This window comes from Musa acuminata, chromosome BXJ2-1 (assembly GCF_036884655.1).
Source record: "Musa acuminata AAA Group cultivar baxijiao chromosome BXJ2-1, Cavendish_Baxijiao_AAA, whole genome shotgun sequence".
In the NCBI taxonomy this organism is placed as follows: Eukaryota; Viridiplantae; Streptophyta; class Magnoliopsida; order Zingiberales; family Musaceae; genus Musa; species Musa acuminata.
In genome coordinates, this window is record NC_088338.1 from 25,875,844 (window position 1) to 25,892,178 (window position 16,335).

The window sequence follows — 16,335 nt, forward strand, 5'->3', positions numbered from 1 at the left end:
CCCCATTTGTATTTCATGCATAATTTCACTTCATCACATTAGGAGTATCAAGAGGAATTAATTGGGTGATGAGATTAATATTTCACGAATACATGGAATTGTATAAAAAATCATATCATAAGTGTTTCATACATTCATATCATCACATGAAGGAATATAAACAAAAATTAGTGATGAGATCTTTTTTCATGAATACAATAAAATTCATATAACATATCATGGTTTATTAGAATTAGTCTTCCTTTTGGTGAATAGCAAAAAGAGTGGTAGGAGAGCAAGATCTCAATTCATGCATATCAAATATTCAATCATCAAAATCATGAACCATCTAGAAAATTCTCCTCTTTAAATATTCAAAGAGAGAATCATGATGAACATTCTTGGTTTACATAAAGTTTCAATACATAATTGTCAAGATTATGAATACTAAAAGATTATGAAACATTTCGACAAATCTCCTTTTAAATAGAAAAGAAAATGTTGATTCATAAAGGATTTCATGTTATGAATTTCAAGAGATCAAGATCATGATTTCAATAAAAAATTATTCAAATTTAAATCATCAAAATCATTATCAAAATCCAAGAGATTCACAAAAATGATACAAATGGATTCATCAAAATCAATAAGATTGAGCAAAATAATTTTCAAGAATGTTATCCTCTTTTCGATTATTTCAAAACATATGATTTTGTTTCATTTATACCAAATAAAAACATTTATCATGTTTAAAACCGAAAGAGTAAGATTTATTACAACAAAAATCAATAAGGTACTTTCATTATGGTAAAAATCAATGATCCATAAATCGTAAAAGATTCATCATCCATAATTTCAAAATTTATTAAGCATGATCATTAAGCATAACACTAAAACATGGTTTCAAAATGTTTAATATTTTCATGCATATCAAATATTTTCAAATTCGAACATGCAAAATTTCAAAACTATATCTTCCATTTTTCATACATAACTCAATCATCATTATGAGCATATTATACATGATATTCAAGTCATAAATTATCAAGATGTTAAAGAATGGTCAGAAAACAACACGCATATTATACACGCAGATAAAGCAACACCAAGAGGCAAGAAACCGTTTAGATTCTTTAACATGTGGAGTACTCATCCTCAATTTCTTGATGTTATCAGATCGGCTTGGAATGTTAATGTGCATGGATCTCCCCCTTACATCTTATGTCAAAAGCTCAAAGCCTGTAAAGCAGCACTAAAGGAGTGGAATACAAATACCTTTGGCAATATTACCACCACAGTTCAATTTTGCAGGAAGGAACTAATGTCATTGCAACATGAGCTGCAACTTCAGCCAAATGATGAGAATATTATCTACAAAGAGACAGAAGCCAGAAATAACTTCATGCAAGCCTTAAAACAGGAGGAAAGTTTTGTAAAGCAGAAGTCTCGACAGCATTGGCTTACACTAGGAGATTCCAATACTAAATTTTTCTATGCTTCAATTGCTACTCGAAGGGCTGTTAACCGTATCAGCAAATGCAGAGACAAAGATGATAATCTTATTGAGAATTTAGAAGAGGTTAAAGCACACACAGAGCAATTTTTTTATTCCTTACTCAATCAAGCTGGGAAAACTAATAACATTCATGTGGAGCCGACTAGAAAACTTGATTCGGAAGCTATTTCAATCCTCAATGCCCCAATTACTGACGACGAAATTGTATGTGTTGTCTTTAAGTCACCAAAGCACAAAAGCCCAGGTCCAGATGGATTTCCAGCTGAATTTTACCAAACTGCTTGGTCTATTATTGGAAATGATGTGATCAAGGCTTGCCAACATTTTTTCTCTTCAGGTCATATTCTTAGAGAGATGAATTGCACCTTTATTTCTTTAATTCCGAAGAATGCAGGGGCTGATTCACTAGAGAACTATCGACCCATATCATTATGCAACTTTATTTACAAGATCATCTCCAAAGTATTAGCAAATAGAATGCAAAAGGTAATACACAAGATCATTAGCCCAAATCAAGCTGCTTTCATCAAAGGGAGAAGTATACATCATAATATTTTGCTTGCTAATGACTTGGTCAAAGATTTGCATTCAAAAGCAAGAGGGACAAAAATATGTTTTAAAGCTGATTTACGGAAAGCCTTTGATTCAGTTAATAGGAAATTTATTTATAAGATGCTCCTCGATATGAACTTCCCACAGCAATGGGTTAATTGGATTCAATCTTGCCTGGAAACTCCAAAGTTTTCGATACTCTTTAATGGCTCACCTATTGGTTTTTTTGGGAGCACGAATGACATCCGACAAGGTGATCCACTCTCTCCGTATCTCTTTACTATTGCGATGGAAGGACTTAGCTGTATGTTGGAACATGCAGTCTTAAATGGCAGCATAAAGGTACCCAATGCTGGCTCTATTCATATATCACATATAACATTTGCAGATGATTTACTTATCTTTCTCCAAAATGATCCAACTTCAGTAAAGAACCTGGCTACTATTATGAATGACTTTGGTATGGTTTCTGGACTTCAGTTAAATCATGCGAAAAGTAAAGTATATATGAGCCCTTACGTTGAGAATAAGGTCTTTATTGCACAAACTTTGGGGGTTAGTGAGGGAAGCCTGCCAGTTCCTTATTTGGGTCTCCCGCTCATATCCACAGGCATTCACAAAACCCACTGTCAGCCTATCCTACAAAAAATAAAGAATAGAATTTCTTCTTGGAAAAATAGGCTTCTATCAAAAGCAGGACGACTCGAACTCATCCGTTCTGTATTGCACTCCTACTCTATATATTGGTGTAATGCATTTCATCTGCCTGCTGGACTTCTCCAAGATATTGAACGGTTATTAATGAACTTCTTCTAGAATGACACAAATGATAAGGCAATGCATATGGTAAATTGGGATAGCATTTGCAAACCGAAAGATGAAGGGGGGCTAAACTTGAGAAATACTAGAGATTGGAATCAAGCATGCCTGGTACAACAATTGTGGGATCTTTTGCAAAACAAATGTTCCTTATGGTCACAATGGGTTTCTGCTAGGTATCTTTCAAAGGAATCAATCTGGGAAATTTCAACAAGAACATACCACTCTTCAGCTTGGAAAGGAATTTTAAAGGCAAGGAATTGGCTAATCAAACACATTTCTTATGCAATCTCTTCTGGAACTAGTACTAATATGTGGTACGATCCTTGGGTGAATGGGAAGAGTATATTTCAATTATATGGCGACAGAATACGAAAAGATCTTGGGGCTCCCAAAGATTGGAAGGTTTCCGAGTTCATTGCTAACGGTACCTGGTGTCTCCCTAATCCTATTTCTCCCGAAATGTTATCACTTTGGCCGACTATCATAGTTATTCCAATCAGGAACAACTCTTCAGATATACTTATTTGGCCTCATGACAATGGCAAATTTAGTGCCACATCCGTATGGAATCAAATTAGACAAAGAAATAACAAGTGGGTCCCAAGCAGTTGGACATGGGATCGACCGGGATCACAAAGACACTCCTTATGTACATGGCAGGCCCTTCTCAATAAACTACCTACAATAGACAATATGAAAAGAAGAGGTATCTATCATGTTAACCGATGCTCCCTTTGTTTGCAACAAGAAGAAACTGTTGACCACCTTTATTTTGCTTGTAATTATACAAAATGGATATGGAAGGAGATTCTCCAGCGATTTGAACTCAATAGACTGCCGTAACCAAACTTGCACCAAGAACTAGGCGACCTTATGCAATGTTTCTCAAGAAAAGGGCCACTTACACAACTGGCAAAGGTTACTTTCAGATGCGCTATTTGGTGGATGTGGAAGGAGAGATGTAATAGAATCTTTGAATGTCAACACACAAACAATGCTCAGCTCTTGAAAGAGATTATTAGAGACTCAAGATCCTGTATGGAGCATGATCTCAAAATCGAGCACTTCACCCGAAGAGAAAAAGATATTTTTATCAAATTTAATTTTGCTATTAGCTAAAGATCTTGGGAATGATGTCAAATAATGTACCCACAGGTAGTTATAGTCTACAGCATGTGTAGTCATAACTATCGCATTCGCACTCTATGAGTTAATTGGCTTTGTCTATGACTTATATAGATAAAGCTATTTGTAGAATCTTTACACATAATCAATTTACTTTTACTTACCAAAAAAAAAATAAATTATCAAGATGTCAAGTAGAGTAGGTTAATTTGAATGTATCATTTTTAGTGAATACCAAGAAGAATCACATCATGAAAGAATTTTGATTCATGGAAAAATTTCATGTATCGAATATCGAGAAATCAAGATGAAAATATATATGTAAAAATATTACAAGTTGTATTCAAGAGAAAAATCATCATTTGTTTTCAACTCATTCAATTTTGTCAAATCAATATCATGATTTTGATATAACTCATTTCTAATTCAAATCATCAAACCAAAATCATTTTCAAGGGATTCATATAAATCAACAAGATAGAGAAAAATAATTTTCAAGAACAACGCTTTTCTCTTTTTAGTTATTTAAATTCATGTCATTTATGCTAGATAAAAATGTGTATCAACATTTAGGATCGAAAAATGAATTTTATCATAAAAACCATCAAGACCAATAAATCAGAAAAATCATCATGTATAACTTTACCATCTCATGCATAAAATCATCAAATCATAGCATCAAAACTTTCAATGGTTTCATTACAACATCAAGTAAGGTTTTATTAAACATAATTTTGAATGATTCTTATAGATATTTAAAATTTCTTTAGTTTTACTTTATATGATTGACTTTATATTAGCATGCTTCAAATTTTTGTTCTTATGTCAAAACTATACATCATGTTTGAAAACCAAAGATAAGGTTAATAAAAAAAATCATCAAGCCTTCCATTCAAAAGTCATGCATCGTCATTGAAAATCAATATGGAAATCGTCAAAATACAAATTCTTGCTTCTCAAGCACATATATAAGATTAATCTTACTAGGTGTATAAGCATTAGATTTATATTTAACATTTTACTGCATTAACATAACACATGCAATTTTCAAGAAAATTAATCCTAAACTAAATTAAAAATAACTCAAGAAAGTATTATGTAATATCGAAATAAATTAGTGGGATTTTGATTACCTCATTGTTGAAAGAGGGTGAGGCATAGTTTGCCACCTCGCCTTTCTTGATTTTCTCCTCGTCTTCGGAAGAGCTCAATTCATCCCAACTTTTGTTCTTCTTGCGTTCAAAGCAAGTAGTTCCATTCTTTTTGCTTTTTAATTTTTGTTTCATTTGTAGTTTAAGTTCACCATCACTTGAACTTATGCTCGAGTGGTCTTCATGTGTTCTATGTCCCAAATCCTTCCTATCATTTGGAAGGTTGTTCTCGAGTTTCTTTTTTGTCACATTGTTCATTTCGTAGGTCATTAGAGACCCAATAAGTTCTTCGAGAGGGAATGTTTTAAGGTCCTTGGCCTCTTGAATGGCCGTAACTTTTGGATCCCAACTTTTTGGAAGGGATCTTAAGATTTTAGTGACTAGTTCAAAATTAGAAAAACTTTTACCAAGAGCTTTGAGTCCATTGATGACATCCGTGAACCGGGTGTACATGTCTCCGATGGACTCACTTGGTTTCATCCGGAAAAGTTCGTAAGAATGCACAAGAATATTGATTTTGGACTCTTTCACTCGGCTAGTGCCTTCATGAGTGACCTCTAGAGTTCTCCAAATATCAAAAGCCGAGTCACACATCGAAACACGATTAAATTCATTTTTGTCAAGTGCACAATATAAGGCATTCATAGCCTTTGCATTTAGAGAAAACATCTTCTTCTCCAAATCATTCCAATGATTCATTGGGAGAGAAGACATTTCAAATCCATTTTCGACTATGTGCCATAAATTCAAATCCAAAGAAAGTAAGAAAACTCTCATTTGAGTTTTCCAATAAGTGTAGTCCGTCCCATTGAAAAAGGGAGGACAAATGAGAGAGTGACCCTCTTGAAAGCCGTAAAGAGCCATTTTTATTTGGGTGTTAAACCAAGATAGAAAAACGTGGCTCTGATACCAATTGTTAGGATCGGAGCGGCACTAAGAGGGGGGGGTGAATTAGTGCAGCGGATTAAAACTTCGATTTTAACAAAATCTTTCGTACGTTAAGAACGAAACTTGAGAAATTTAACTTGAAGGCGTATTCTTAAAATTGCGCAGCAAGAGTAATAAGGAACTAAAGCAGTAAGAAGATTTGCAGTAATGTAAATGACAATAATAAAGAGCAAACCAGAGATTACGCCGATTTTTAGAGTGGTTCGGTCAAATGACCTACTCCACTTGCGAGGCCCCTCTTCGATGAGGCTCCCACCTTCCACTAGCAAGTCTCTTGAAATGGAAGGGTAAACACCCCTCTTACAACTCTTTACAAGCAGTTCACTCTCTTATAAATTTTTAGCAAGAATGAAGGAGGTGAACACTAGCAAATTGAAAACAAGACAAGCTAACACTTTTCTAAGGCCTTTCTCTCAAACACTTGCTGCTCAAAAAGTTGTTCTCTCAGCTGAGATTTGAGGGGTATTTATAGGCCTCAAGAGGATTCAAATTTGGGCTTCAAAATTTGAATTCTCTTTGGGTTCCCGCTGTTGGAGGTGCCACCGCCCAGCCAAGCGGTGCCACCGCCCAGCGCTCGGGTGCTGGGCGGTGCCATCGCCCAGCCAGGAGGTGTCACCGCCCAGCACTCGGGTGTTGGGCGGTGCCACCGCCTACAGTGTTTTCAGCCCAACTACAGTGTTTTCAGCCACTAGTTGGGCTTCAATCTTGGCTCTCTAGTTCGCTGGTTTAGCTTAATTTTTAGCCTAAACCAACTCTGACTTTGGGCCCAGTTGGCCCCTAACCAGGATATAGGATTATCTCTTAATCCTAATCCTAATTACAAGTGGACTACATAACCAAAACACATCCTAAGCAAATTTTCAACCACGAACGTCGAGTCTTGTTCCGGCGAGCTTTCCGACGAACTTCTTCCGACGGACTCCCTGCAAGCTCCTGATCTTGTGACGACTTTAACGAGTAACCGAGCCTTCTCGGTGATCTCCGCGAGCCTCCGACGATTTCTTCGGCGAACTTCCGACACGTTCCCGATTTCTTCTCGGATGGTTCCGGCAGCATCTCCGATGATTCTTCGGTCTCTTAAACGTCCATCGAGCTCGACTCCGGTATCCTTGCTTTATGTTTTCTGGTTATCGTAGTTAATCCTGCACACACAAGCAAACACTCTACTCCGATCTAGACAATTATTATTACGCAAATTGACATTCTGTTGCCCGACACGTCATTGGTTGCCGCTTCGTCCGATTCTTCGGTGCATCATCCTCTCTTGCGGCTTGTTGCCCAATCGGCGGTTGACCTCCGCAACCCCGATATCCTTGGCGCAATTTCGCTCTCCTTGGCCCGATGCCCGACGCCCGAAGCCTTCTGCCATCCAATATCCTGATGTGATCTCCTCCGACGTAACGTCAATTCTTCCTGCGTTAATTGTCTAATCCTGATCGAGTAGACCTGTATCACTCAAAATGTAGTCAAACATTTAAACACAATCAATTAGTTTCATCATCAAAATCCGAGATTCAACAGAAACATCTCCCGTAGAGCTCCGAGATGATTGTTTTGGGGCTGGAAATTTGCTGTGACCGCTACGCTGTCAGTATCGAGGGGCTCGGAGAGAGCTTTCCGGATTGGGGTCGCAATAGCGATTCCGAGATCGTTCTAGAAAGTGCCGATGGTTTCGGCACGCGCTTGCCGTGACCGATACGCAGTCGTCGGGCTAGGGCTCGGAGAGAGCTTGCAATAGGGATTTCGTGAACGTTAGAGAAAGCGACGACGGTTTCGTGATGGGCAAGAGGCTCCGGACGTTGATGCGCCGACCGCGACGTGCACATAGGCGAGGGACGAAGCTCGCGAAACGGGTGCGATAATGCCAGCACTAAATCACCGGATCCCATCAAAACACCGAAGTTAAGCGTGCTTGGGCCAGAGTAGTACTATGATGGGTGACCCCCTGGGAAGTCCTCGTGTTGCACTCCTTTTTGCATCCCGGGATACGAAACATCTCCCGTAGAGCTCCGAGACGATTGTTTTGGGGCTGGAAATTTGCTGTGACCGCTACGCAGTCAGTATCGAGGGGCTCGGAGAGAGCTTTCCGGATTGTGGTCGCAATAGCGATTCCGAGATCGTTCTAGAAAGTGTCGATGGTTTCGGCAAGTGCTTGCCGTGATCGATACGCAATCGTCGGGCTAGGGCTCGGAGAGAGCTTGCAATAGGGATTTCGTGAACGTTCGAGAAAGCGACGACGGTTTCGTGACGGGCAAGAGGCTCCGGACGTTGATGCGCGGACAGCGACGTGCACATAGGCGAGGGACGAAGCTCGCGAAACGGGTGCGATAATGGCAGCACTAAATCACCGGATCCCATCAAAACACCGAAGTTAAGCGTGCTTGGGCCAGAGTAGTACTACGATGGGTGACCCCCTGGGAAGTCATCGTGTTGCACTCCTTTTTGCATCCCGGGATACGAAACATCTCCCGTAGCGCTCCGAGACGATTGTTTTGGGGCTGGAAATTTGCTGTGACCGCTACGCAGTCAGTATCGAGGGGCTAGGAGAGAGCTTTCCGGATTGGGGTCGCAATAGCGATTCCGAGATCGTTCTAGAAAGTGCCGATGGTTTCGGCACGCGCTTGCCGTGACCGATACGCAGTCATCGGGCTAGGGCTCGGAGAGAGCTTGCAATAGGGATTTCGAGAACGTTCGAGAAAGCGCCGACGGTTTCGTGACGGGCAAGAGGCTCCGAACGTTGATGCGCCGACCGCGACGTGCATATAGGCGAGGGACGAAGCTCGCGAAACGGGTGCGATAATGCCAGCACTAAATCACCGGATCCCATCTAAACACCGAAGTTAAGCGTGCTTGGGCCAGAGTAGTACTATGATGGGTGACCCCCTGGGAAGTCCTCGTGTTGCACTCCTTTTTGCATCCCGGGATACGAAACATCTCCCGTAGAGCTCCGAGACGATTGTTTTGGGGCTGGAAATTTGCTGTGACCGCTAAGCAGTCAGTATTGAGGGGCTCGGAGAGAGCTTTCCGGATTGGGGTCGCAATAGCGATTCCGAGATCGTTCTAGAAATGCCGATGGTTTCGGCATGTGCTTGCCGTGATCGATACGCAATCGTCGGGCTAGGGCTACGAGAGAGCTTGCAATAGGGATTTCGTGAACGTTCGAGAAAGCGACGATGGTTTCGTGACGGGCAAGAGGCTCCGGACGTTGATGCGCCGACCACGACGAGCACATAGGCGAGGGACGAAGCTCGAGAAACGGGTGCGATAATGCCAGCACTAAATCACCGGATCCCATCAAAACACCAAAGTTAAGCGTGCTTGGGCCAGAGTAGTACTACGATGGGTGACCCCCTGGGAAGTCCTCGTGTTGCACTCCTTTTTGCATCCCGGGATATGAAACATATCCCGTAGAGCTCCGAGACGAATGTTTTGGGGCTGGAAATTTGCTGTGACCGCTACGCAGTCAGTTTCGAGGGGCTCGGAGAGAGCTTTCTGGATTGGGGTCGCAATAGCGATTCCGAGATCGTTTTAGAAAGTGTCGATGGTTTCGGCACGCGCTTGCCGTGATCGATACGCAGTCGTCAGGCTTGGGCTCGGAGAGAGCTTGCAATAGGGATTTCGTGAACGTTCGAGAAAGCGACGACGGTTTCGTGACGGGCAAGAGGCTCCGGACGTTGCTGCGCCGACCGCGACGTGCACATAGGCGAGAGACGAAGCTCGCGAAACGGGTGCGATAATGGCAGCACTATATCACCGGATCCCATCAAAACACCGAAGTTAAGCGTGCTTGGGCCAGAGTAGTACTACGATGGGTGACCCCCTGGGAAGTCCTCGTGTTGCACTCCTTTTTGCATCCCGGGATACGAAACATCTCCCGTAGAGCTCCGAGACGATTGTTTTGGGGCTGGAAATTTGCTGTGACCGCTACGCAGTCAGTATCGAGGGGCTCGGAGAGAGTTTTCCGGATTGGGGTCGCAATAGCGATTCCGAGATCGTTCTAGAAAGTGTCGATGGTTTCGGCACGTGCTTGCCGTGATCGATACGCAATCGTCGGGCTAGGGATCGGAGAGAGCTTGCAATAGGGATTTCGTGAACGTTCGAGAAAGCGACGACGGTTTCGTGACGGGCAAGAGGCTCCGGACGTTGATGCGCGGACCGCGACGTGCACATAGGCGAGGGACGAAGCTCGCGAAACGGGTGCGATAATGGCAGCACTAAATCACCGGATCCCATCAAAACACCGAAGTTAAGCGTGCTTGGGCCAGAGTAGTACTACGATGGGTGACCCCCTGGGAAGTCATCGTGTTGCACTCCTTTTTGCATCCCGGGATACGAAACATCTCCCGTAGCGCTCCGAGACGATTGTTTTGGGGCGGGAAATTTGCTGTGACCGCTACGCAGTCAGTATCGAGGGGCTAGGAGAGAGCTTTCCGGATTGGGGTCGCAATAGCGATTCCGAGATCGTTCTAGAAAGTGCCGATGGTTTCGGCACGCGCTTGCCGTGACCGATACGCAGTCGTCGGGCTAGGGCTCGGAGAGAGCTTGCAATAGGGATTTCGAGAACGTTCGAGAAAGCGCCGACGGTTTCGTGACGGGCAAGAGGCTCCGGACGTTGATGCGCCGACCGCGACGTGCACATAGGCGAGGGACGAAGCTCGCGAAACGGGTGCGATAATGCCAGCACTAAATCACCGGATCCCATCTAAACACCGAAGTTAAGCGTGCATGGGCCAGAGTAGTACTATGATGGGTGACCCCCTGGGAAGTCCTCGTGTTGCACTCCTTTTTGCATCCCGGGATACGAAACATCTCCCGTAGAGCTCCGAGACGATTGTTTTGGGGCTGGAAATTTGCTGTGACCGCTAAGCAGTCAGTATCGAGGGGCTCGGAGAGAGCTTTCCGGATTGGGGTCGCAATAGCGATTCCGAGATCGTTCTAGAAAGTGCCGATGGTTTCGGCATGTGCTTGCCGTGATCGATACGCAATCGTCGGGCTAGGGCTAGGAGAGAGCTTGCAATAGGGATTTCGTGAACGTTCGAGAAAGCGACGATGGTTTCGTGACGGGCAAGAGGCTCCGGACGTTGATGCGCCGACCACGACCAGCACATAGGCGAGGGACGAAGCTCGAGAAACGGGTGCGATAATGCCAGCACTAAATCACCGGATCCCATCAAAACACCAAAGTTAAGCGTGCTTGGGCCAGAGTAGTACTACGATGGGTGACCCCCTGGGAAGTCCTCGTGTTGCACTCCTTTTTGCATCCCGGGATATGAAACATCTCCCGTAGAGCTCCGAGACGAATGTTTTGGGGCTGGAAATTTGCTGTGACCGCTACGCAGTCAGTTTCGAGGGGCTCGGAGAGAGCTTTCTGGATTGGGGTCGCAATAGCGATTCCGAGATCGTTTTAGAAAGTGTCGATGGTTTCGGCACGCGCTTGCCGTGATCGATACGCAGTCGTCGGGCTTGGGCTCGGAGAGAGCTTGCAATAGGGATTTCGTGAACGTTCGAGAAAGCGACGACGGTTTCGTGACGGGCAAGAGGCTCCGGACGTTGCTGCGCCGACCGCGACGTGCACATAGGCGAGGGACGAAGCTCGCGAAACAGGTGCGATAATGGCAGCACTAAATCACCGGATCCCATCAAAACACCGAAGTTAAGCGTGCTTGGGCCAGAGTAGTACTACGATGGGTGACCCCCTGGGAAGTCCTCGTGTTGCACTCCTTTTTGCATCCCGGGATACGAAACATCTCCCGTAGAGCTCCGAGACGATTGTTTTGGGGCTGGAAATTTGCTGTGACCGCTACGCAGTCAGTATCGAGGGGCTCGGAGAGAGTTTTCCGGATTGGGGTCGCAATAGCGATTCCGAGATCGTTCTAGAAAGTGTCGATGGTTTCGGCACGTGCTTGCCGTGATCGATACGCAATCGTCGGGCTAGGGATCGGAGAGAGCTTGCAATAGGGATTTCGTGAACGTTCGAGAAAGCGACGACGGTTTCGTGACGGGCAAGAGGCTCCGGACGTTGATGCGCGGACCGCGACGTGCACATAGGAGAGGGACGAAGCTCGCGAAACGGGTGCGATAATGGCAGCACTAAATCACAGGATCCCATCAAAACACCGAAGTTAAGCGTGCTTGGGTCAGAGTAGTACTACGATGGGTGACCCCCTGGGAAGTCCTCGTGTTGCACTCCTTTTTGCATCCCGGGATACGAAACATCTCTCGTAGCGCTCCGAGACGATTGTTTTGGGGCTGGAAATTTGCTGTGACCGCTACGCAGTCAGTATCGAGGGGCTCGGAGAGAGCTTTCCGGATTGGGGTCGCAATAGCGATTCCGAGATCGTTCTAGAAAGTGCCGATGGTTTCGGCATGCGCTTGCCGTGACCGATACGCAGTCGTCGGGCTAGGGCTCGGAGAGAGCTTGCAATAGGGATTTCGAGAATGTTCGGGAAAGCGCCGACGGTTTCGTGACGGGCAAGAGGCTCCGGACGTTGATACGCCGACCGCGACGTGCACATAGGCGAGGGACGAAGCTCGCGAAACGGGTGCGATAATGCCAGCACTAAATCACCGGATCCAATCAAAACACTGAAGTTAAGCGTGCTTGGGCCAGAGTAGTACTACGATGGTGACCCCCTGGGAAGTCCTCGTGTTGCACTCCTTTTTGCATCCCGGGATACGAAACATCTCCCGTAGAGCTTCGAGACGATTGTTTTGGGGCTGGAAATTTACTGTGACCGCTACGCAGTCAGTATCGAGGGGCTCGGAGAGAGCTTTCCGGATTGGTCTCGCAATAGCGATTCCGAGATCGTTCTAGAAAGTGCCGATAGCTTCGGCACGCGCTTTCCGTGACCCATACGCAATCGTCGGGCTAGGGCTCGGAGAGGGCTTGCAATAGGGATTTCGTGAACGTTCGAGAAAGCGACGATGGTTTCGTGACGGGCAAGAGGCTCCGGACGTTGATGCGCCGACCACGACGAGCACATAGGCGAGGGACGAAGCTCGAGAAACGGGTGCGATAATGCCAGCACTAAATCACCGGATCCCATCAAAACACCGAAGTTAAGCGTGCTTGGGCCAGAGTAGTACTACGATGGGTGACCCCCTGGGAAGTCCTCGTGTTGCACTCCTTTTTGCATCCCGGGATACGAAACATCTCCCGTAGAGCTCCGAGACGATTGTTTTGGGGCTGGAAATTTGCTGTGACCGCTACGCAGTCAGTATCGAGGGGCTCGGAGAGAGCTTTCCGGATTGGGGTCGCAATAGCGATTCCGAGATCGTTTTAGAAAGTGCCGATGGTTTCGGCACGCGCTTGCCGTGACCGATACGCAGTCGTCGGGCTAGGGCTCGGAGAGAGCTTGCAATAGGGATTTCGTGAACGTTCGAGAAAGCGACGACGGTTTCGTGACGGGCAAGAGGCTCCGGACGTTGCTGCGCCGACCGCGACGTGCACAAAGGCGAGGGACGAAGCTCGCGAAACGGGTGCGATAATGCCAGCACTAAATCACCGGATCCCATCAAAACACCGAAGTTAAGCGTGCTTGGGCCAGAGTAGTACTACGATGGGTGACCCCCTGGGAAGTCCTCGTGTTGCACTCCTTTTTGCATCCCGGGATACGAAACATCTCCCGTAGAGCTCCGAGACGATTGTTTTGGGGCTGGAAATTTGCTGTGACCGCTACGCAGTCAGTATCGAGGGGCTCGGAGAGAGCTTTCCGGATTGGGGTCGCAATAGCGATTCCGAGATCGTTTTAGAAAGTGCCGATGGTTTCGGCACGTGCTTGCCGTGACCGATACTCAGTCGTCGGGCTAGGGCTCGGAGAGAGCTTGCAATAGGGATTTCGTGAACGTTCGAGAAAGCGACGACGGTTTCGTGACGGGCAAGAGGCTCCGGACGTTGCTGCGCCGACCGCGACGTGCACATAGGCGAGGGACGAAGCTCGCGAAACGGGTGCGATAATGCCAGCACTAAATCACCGGATCCCATCAAAACACCGAAGTTAAGCGTGCTTGGGCCAGAGTAGTACTACGATGGGTGACCCCCTGGGAAGTCCTCGTGTTGCACTCCTTTTTGCATCCCGGGATATGAAACATCTCCCGTAGAGCTCCGAGACGAATGTTTTGGGGCTGGAAATTTGCTGTGACCGCTACGCAGTCAGTATCGAGGGGCTCGGAGAGAGCTTTCCGGATTGGGGTCGCAATAGCGATTCCGAGATTGTTTTAGAAAGTGCCGATGGTTTCGGCACGCGCTTGCCGTGACCGATACGCAGTCGTCGGGCTAGGGCTCGGAGAGAGCTTGCAATAGGGATTTCGTGAACGTTCGAGAAAGCGACGACGGTTTCGTGACGGGCAAGAGGCTCCGGACGTTGCTGCGCCGACCGCGACGTGCACATAGGCGAGGGACGAAGCTCGCGAAACGGGTGCGATAATGCCAGCACTAAATCACCGGATCCCATCAAAACACCGAAGTTAAGCGTGCTTGGGCCAGAGTAGTACTACGATGGGTGACCCCCTGGGAAGTCCTCGTGTTGCACTCTTTTTTGCATCCCGGGATACGAAACATCTCCAGTAGAGCTCCGAGACGATTGTTTTGGGGCTGGAAATTTGCTGTGACCGCTACGCAGTCAGTATAGAGGGGCTCGGAGAGAGCTTTCCGGATTGGGGTCGCAATAGCGATTCCGAGATCGTTCTAGAAAGTGCCTATGGTTTCGGCACGCGCTTGCCGTGACCGATACACAGTCGTCGGGCTAGGGCTCGGAGAGGGCTTGCAATAGGGATTTCGTGAACGTTCGAGAAAGCGACGACGGTTTCGTGACGGGCAAGAGGCTCCGGACGTTGATGCGCCGACCGCGACGTGCACATAGGCGAGGGACGAAGCTCGAGAAACGGGTGCGATAATGCCAACACTAAATCACCGGATCCCATCAAAACACCAAAGTTAAGCGTGCTTGGGCCAGAGTAGTACTACGATGGGTGACCCCCTGGGAAGTCCTCGTGTTGCACTCCTTTTTGCATCCCGGGATATGAAACATCTCCCGTAGAGCTCCGAGACGAATGTTTTGGGGCTGGAAATTTGCTGTGACCGCTACGCAGTCAGTATCGAGGGGCTCGGAGAGAGATTTCCGGATTGGGGTCGCAATAGCGATTCCGAGATCGTTTTAGAAAGTGCCGATGGTTTCGGCACGCGCTTGCCGTGACCGATACGCAGTCGTCGGGCTAGGGCTCGGAGAGAGCTTGCAATAGGGATTTCGTGAACGTTCGAGAAAGCGACGACGGTTTCGTGACGGGCAAGAGGCTCCGGACGTTGCTGCACCGACCGCGACGTGCACATAGGCGAGGGACGAAGCTCGCGAAACGGGTGCGATGATGCCAGCACTAAATCACCGGATCCCATCAAAACACCGAAGTTAAGCGTGCTTGGGCCAGAGTAGTACTACGATGGGTGACCCCCTTGGAAGTCCTCGTGTTGCACTCCTTTTTGCATCCCGGGATACGAAACATCTCCAGTAGAGCTCCGAGACGATTGTTTTGGGGCTGGAAATTTGCTGTGACCGCTACGCAGTCAGTATAGAGGGGCTCGGAGAGAGCATTCCGGATTGGGGTCGCAATAGCGATTCCGAGATCGTTCTAGAAAGTGCCTATGGTTTCGGCACGCGCTTGCCGTGACCGATACACAGTCGTCGGGCTAGGGCTCGGAGAGGGCTTGCAATAGGGATTTCGTGAACGTTCGAGAAAGCGACGACGGTTTCGTGACGGGCAAGAGGCTCCGGACGTTGATGCGCCGACCGCGACGTGCACATAGGCGAGGGACGAAGCTCGAGAAACGGGTGCGATAATGCCAGCACTAAATCACCGGATCCCATCAAAACACCAAAGTTAAGCGTGCTTGGGCCAGAGTAGTACTACGATGGGTGACCCCCTGGGAAGTCCTCGTGTTGCACTCCTTTTTGCATCCCGGGATATGAAACATCTCCCGTAGAGCTCCGAGACGAATGTTTTGGGGCTGGAAATTTGCTGTGACCGCTACGCAGTCAGTATCGAGGGGCTCGGAGAGAGCTTTCCGGATTGGGGTCGCAATAGCAATTCCGAGATCGTTTTAGAAAGTGCCGATGGTTTCGGCACGCGCTTGCCGTGACCGATACGCAGTCGTCGGGCTAGGGCTCGGAGAGAGCTTGCAATAGGGATTTCGTGAACGTTCGAGAAAGCGACGACGGTTTCGTGACGGGCAAGAGGCTCCGGACGTTG

General features: G+C 46.6%; 11 non-coding genes and 7 pseudogenes across 11 annotated transcripts; all 18 read left to right on the top strand.

Moving 5' to 3' along the window:
* The first annotated feature begins 7,944 nt into the window (after nt 1-7,944).
* On the top strand, nt 7,945-8,063 carry LOC135600062 (5S ribosomal RNA). Its single transcript, XR_010482396.1, has one exon. It is a non-coding gene; the product is annotated as a 5S ribosomal RNA (ribosomal RNA).
* Nucleotides 8,064-8,413: 350 nt separating this feature from the next.
* On the top strand, nt 8,414-8,532 carry LOC135602945 (5S ribosomal RNA; annotated as a pseudogene).
* Nucleotides 8,533-8,882: 350 nt separating this feature from the next.
* LOC135600168 (5S ribosomal RNA) lies at nt 8,883-9,001 on the top strand. The gene has a single exon (XR_010482495.1). It is a non-coding gene; the product is annotated as a 5S ribosomal RNA (ribosomal RNA).
* A 349-nt stretch (nt 9,002-9,350) lies between these two features.
* Nucleotides 9,351-9,469, top strand: LOC135600837 (5S ribosomal RNA). The gene has a single exon (XR_010483149.1). It is a non-coding gene; the product is annotated as a 5S ribosomal RNA (ribosomal RNA).
* A 350-nt stretch (nt 9,470-9,819) lies between these two features.
* Nucleotides 9,820-9,938, top strand: LOC135601821 (5S ribosomal RNA; annotated as a pseudogene).
* A 350-nt stretch (nt 9,939-10,288) lies between these two features.
* Nucleotides 10,289-10,407, top strand: LOC135602946 (5S ribosomal RNA; annotated as a pseudogene).
* A 350-nt stretch (nt 10,408-10,757) lies between these two features.
* LOC135600527 (5S ribosomal RNA) lies at nt 10,758-10,876 on the top strand. The gene has a single exon (XR_010482847.1). It is a non-coding gene; the product is annotated as a 5S ribosomal RNA (ribosomal RNA).
* Nucleotides 10,877-11,226: 350 nt separating this feature from the next.
* Nucleotides 11,227-11,345, top strand: LOC135600838 (5S ribosomal RNA). The gene has a single exon (XR_010483150.1). It is a non-coding gene; the product is annotated as a 5S ribosomal RNA (ribosomal RNA).
* A 350-nt stretch (nt 11,346-11,695) lies between these two features.
* On the top strand, nt 11,696-11,814 carry LOC135602226 (5S ribosomal RNA; annotated as a pseudogene).
* Nucleotides 11,815-12,164: 350 nt separating this feature from the next.
* LOC135603493 (5S ribosomal RNA) lies at nt 12,165-12,283 on the top strand (annotated as a pseudogene).
* A 350-nt stretch (nt 12,284-12,633) lies between these two features.
* LOC135603854 (5S ribosomal RNA) lies at nt 12,634-12,751 on the top strand (annotated as a pseudogene).
* Nucleotides 12,752-13,101: 350 nt separating this feature from the next.
* On the top strand, nt 13,102-13,220 carry LOC135600125 (5S ribosomal RNA). The gene has a single exon (XR_010482455.1). It is a non-coding gene; the product is annotated as a 5S ribosomal RNA (ribosomal RNA).
* A 350-nt stretch (nt 13,221-13,570) lies between these two features.
* On the top strand, nt 13,571-13,689 carry LOC135600126 (5S ribosomal RNA). The gene has a single exon (XR_010482456.1). It is a non-coding gene; the product is annotated as a 5S ribosomal RNA (ribosomal RNA).
* Nucleotides 13,690-14,039: 350 nt separating this feature from the next.
* On the top strand, nt 14,040-14,158 carry LOC135600127 (5S ribosomal RNA). Its single transcript, XR_010482457.1, has one exon. It is a non-coding gene; the product is annotated as a 5S ribosomal RNA (ribosomal RNA).
* Nucleotides 14,159-14,508: 350 nt separating this feature from the next.
* Nucleotides 14,509-14,627, top strand: LOC135600300 (5S ribosomal RNA). The gene has a single exon (XR_010482625.1). It is a non-coding gene; the product is annotated as a 5S ribosomal RNA (ribosomal RNA).
* Nucleotides 14,628-14,977: 350 nt separating this feature from the next.
* On the top strand, nt 14,978-15,096 carry LOC135602173 (5S ribosomal RNA; annotated as a pseudogene).
* A 350-nt stretch (nt 15,097-15,446) lies between these two features.
* LOC135600811 (5S ribosomal RNA) lies at nt 15,447-15,565 on the top strand. Its single transcript, XR_010483125.1, has one exon. It is a non-coding gene; the product is annotated as a 5S ribosomal RNA (ribosomal RNA).
* Nucleotides 15,566-15,915: 350 nt separating this feature from the next.
* On the top strand, nt 15,916-16,034 carry LOC135600839 (5S ribosomal RNA). Its single transcript, XR_010483151.1, has one exon. It is a non-coding gene; the product is annotated as a 5S ribosomal RNA (ribosomal RNA).
* Nucleotides 16,035-16,335: the final 301 nt, after the last annotated feature.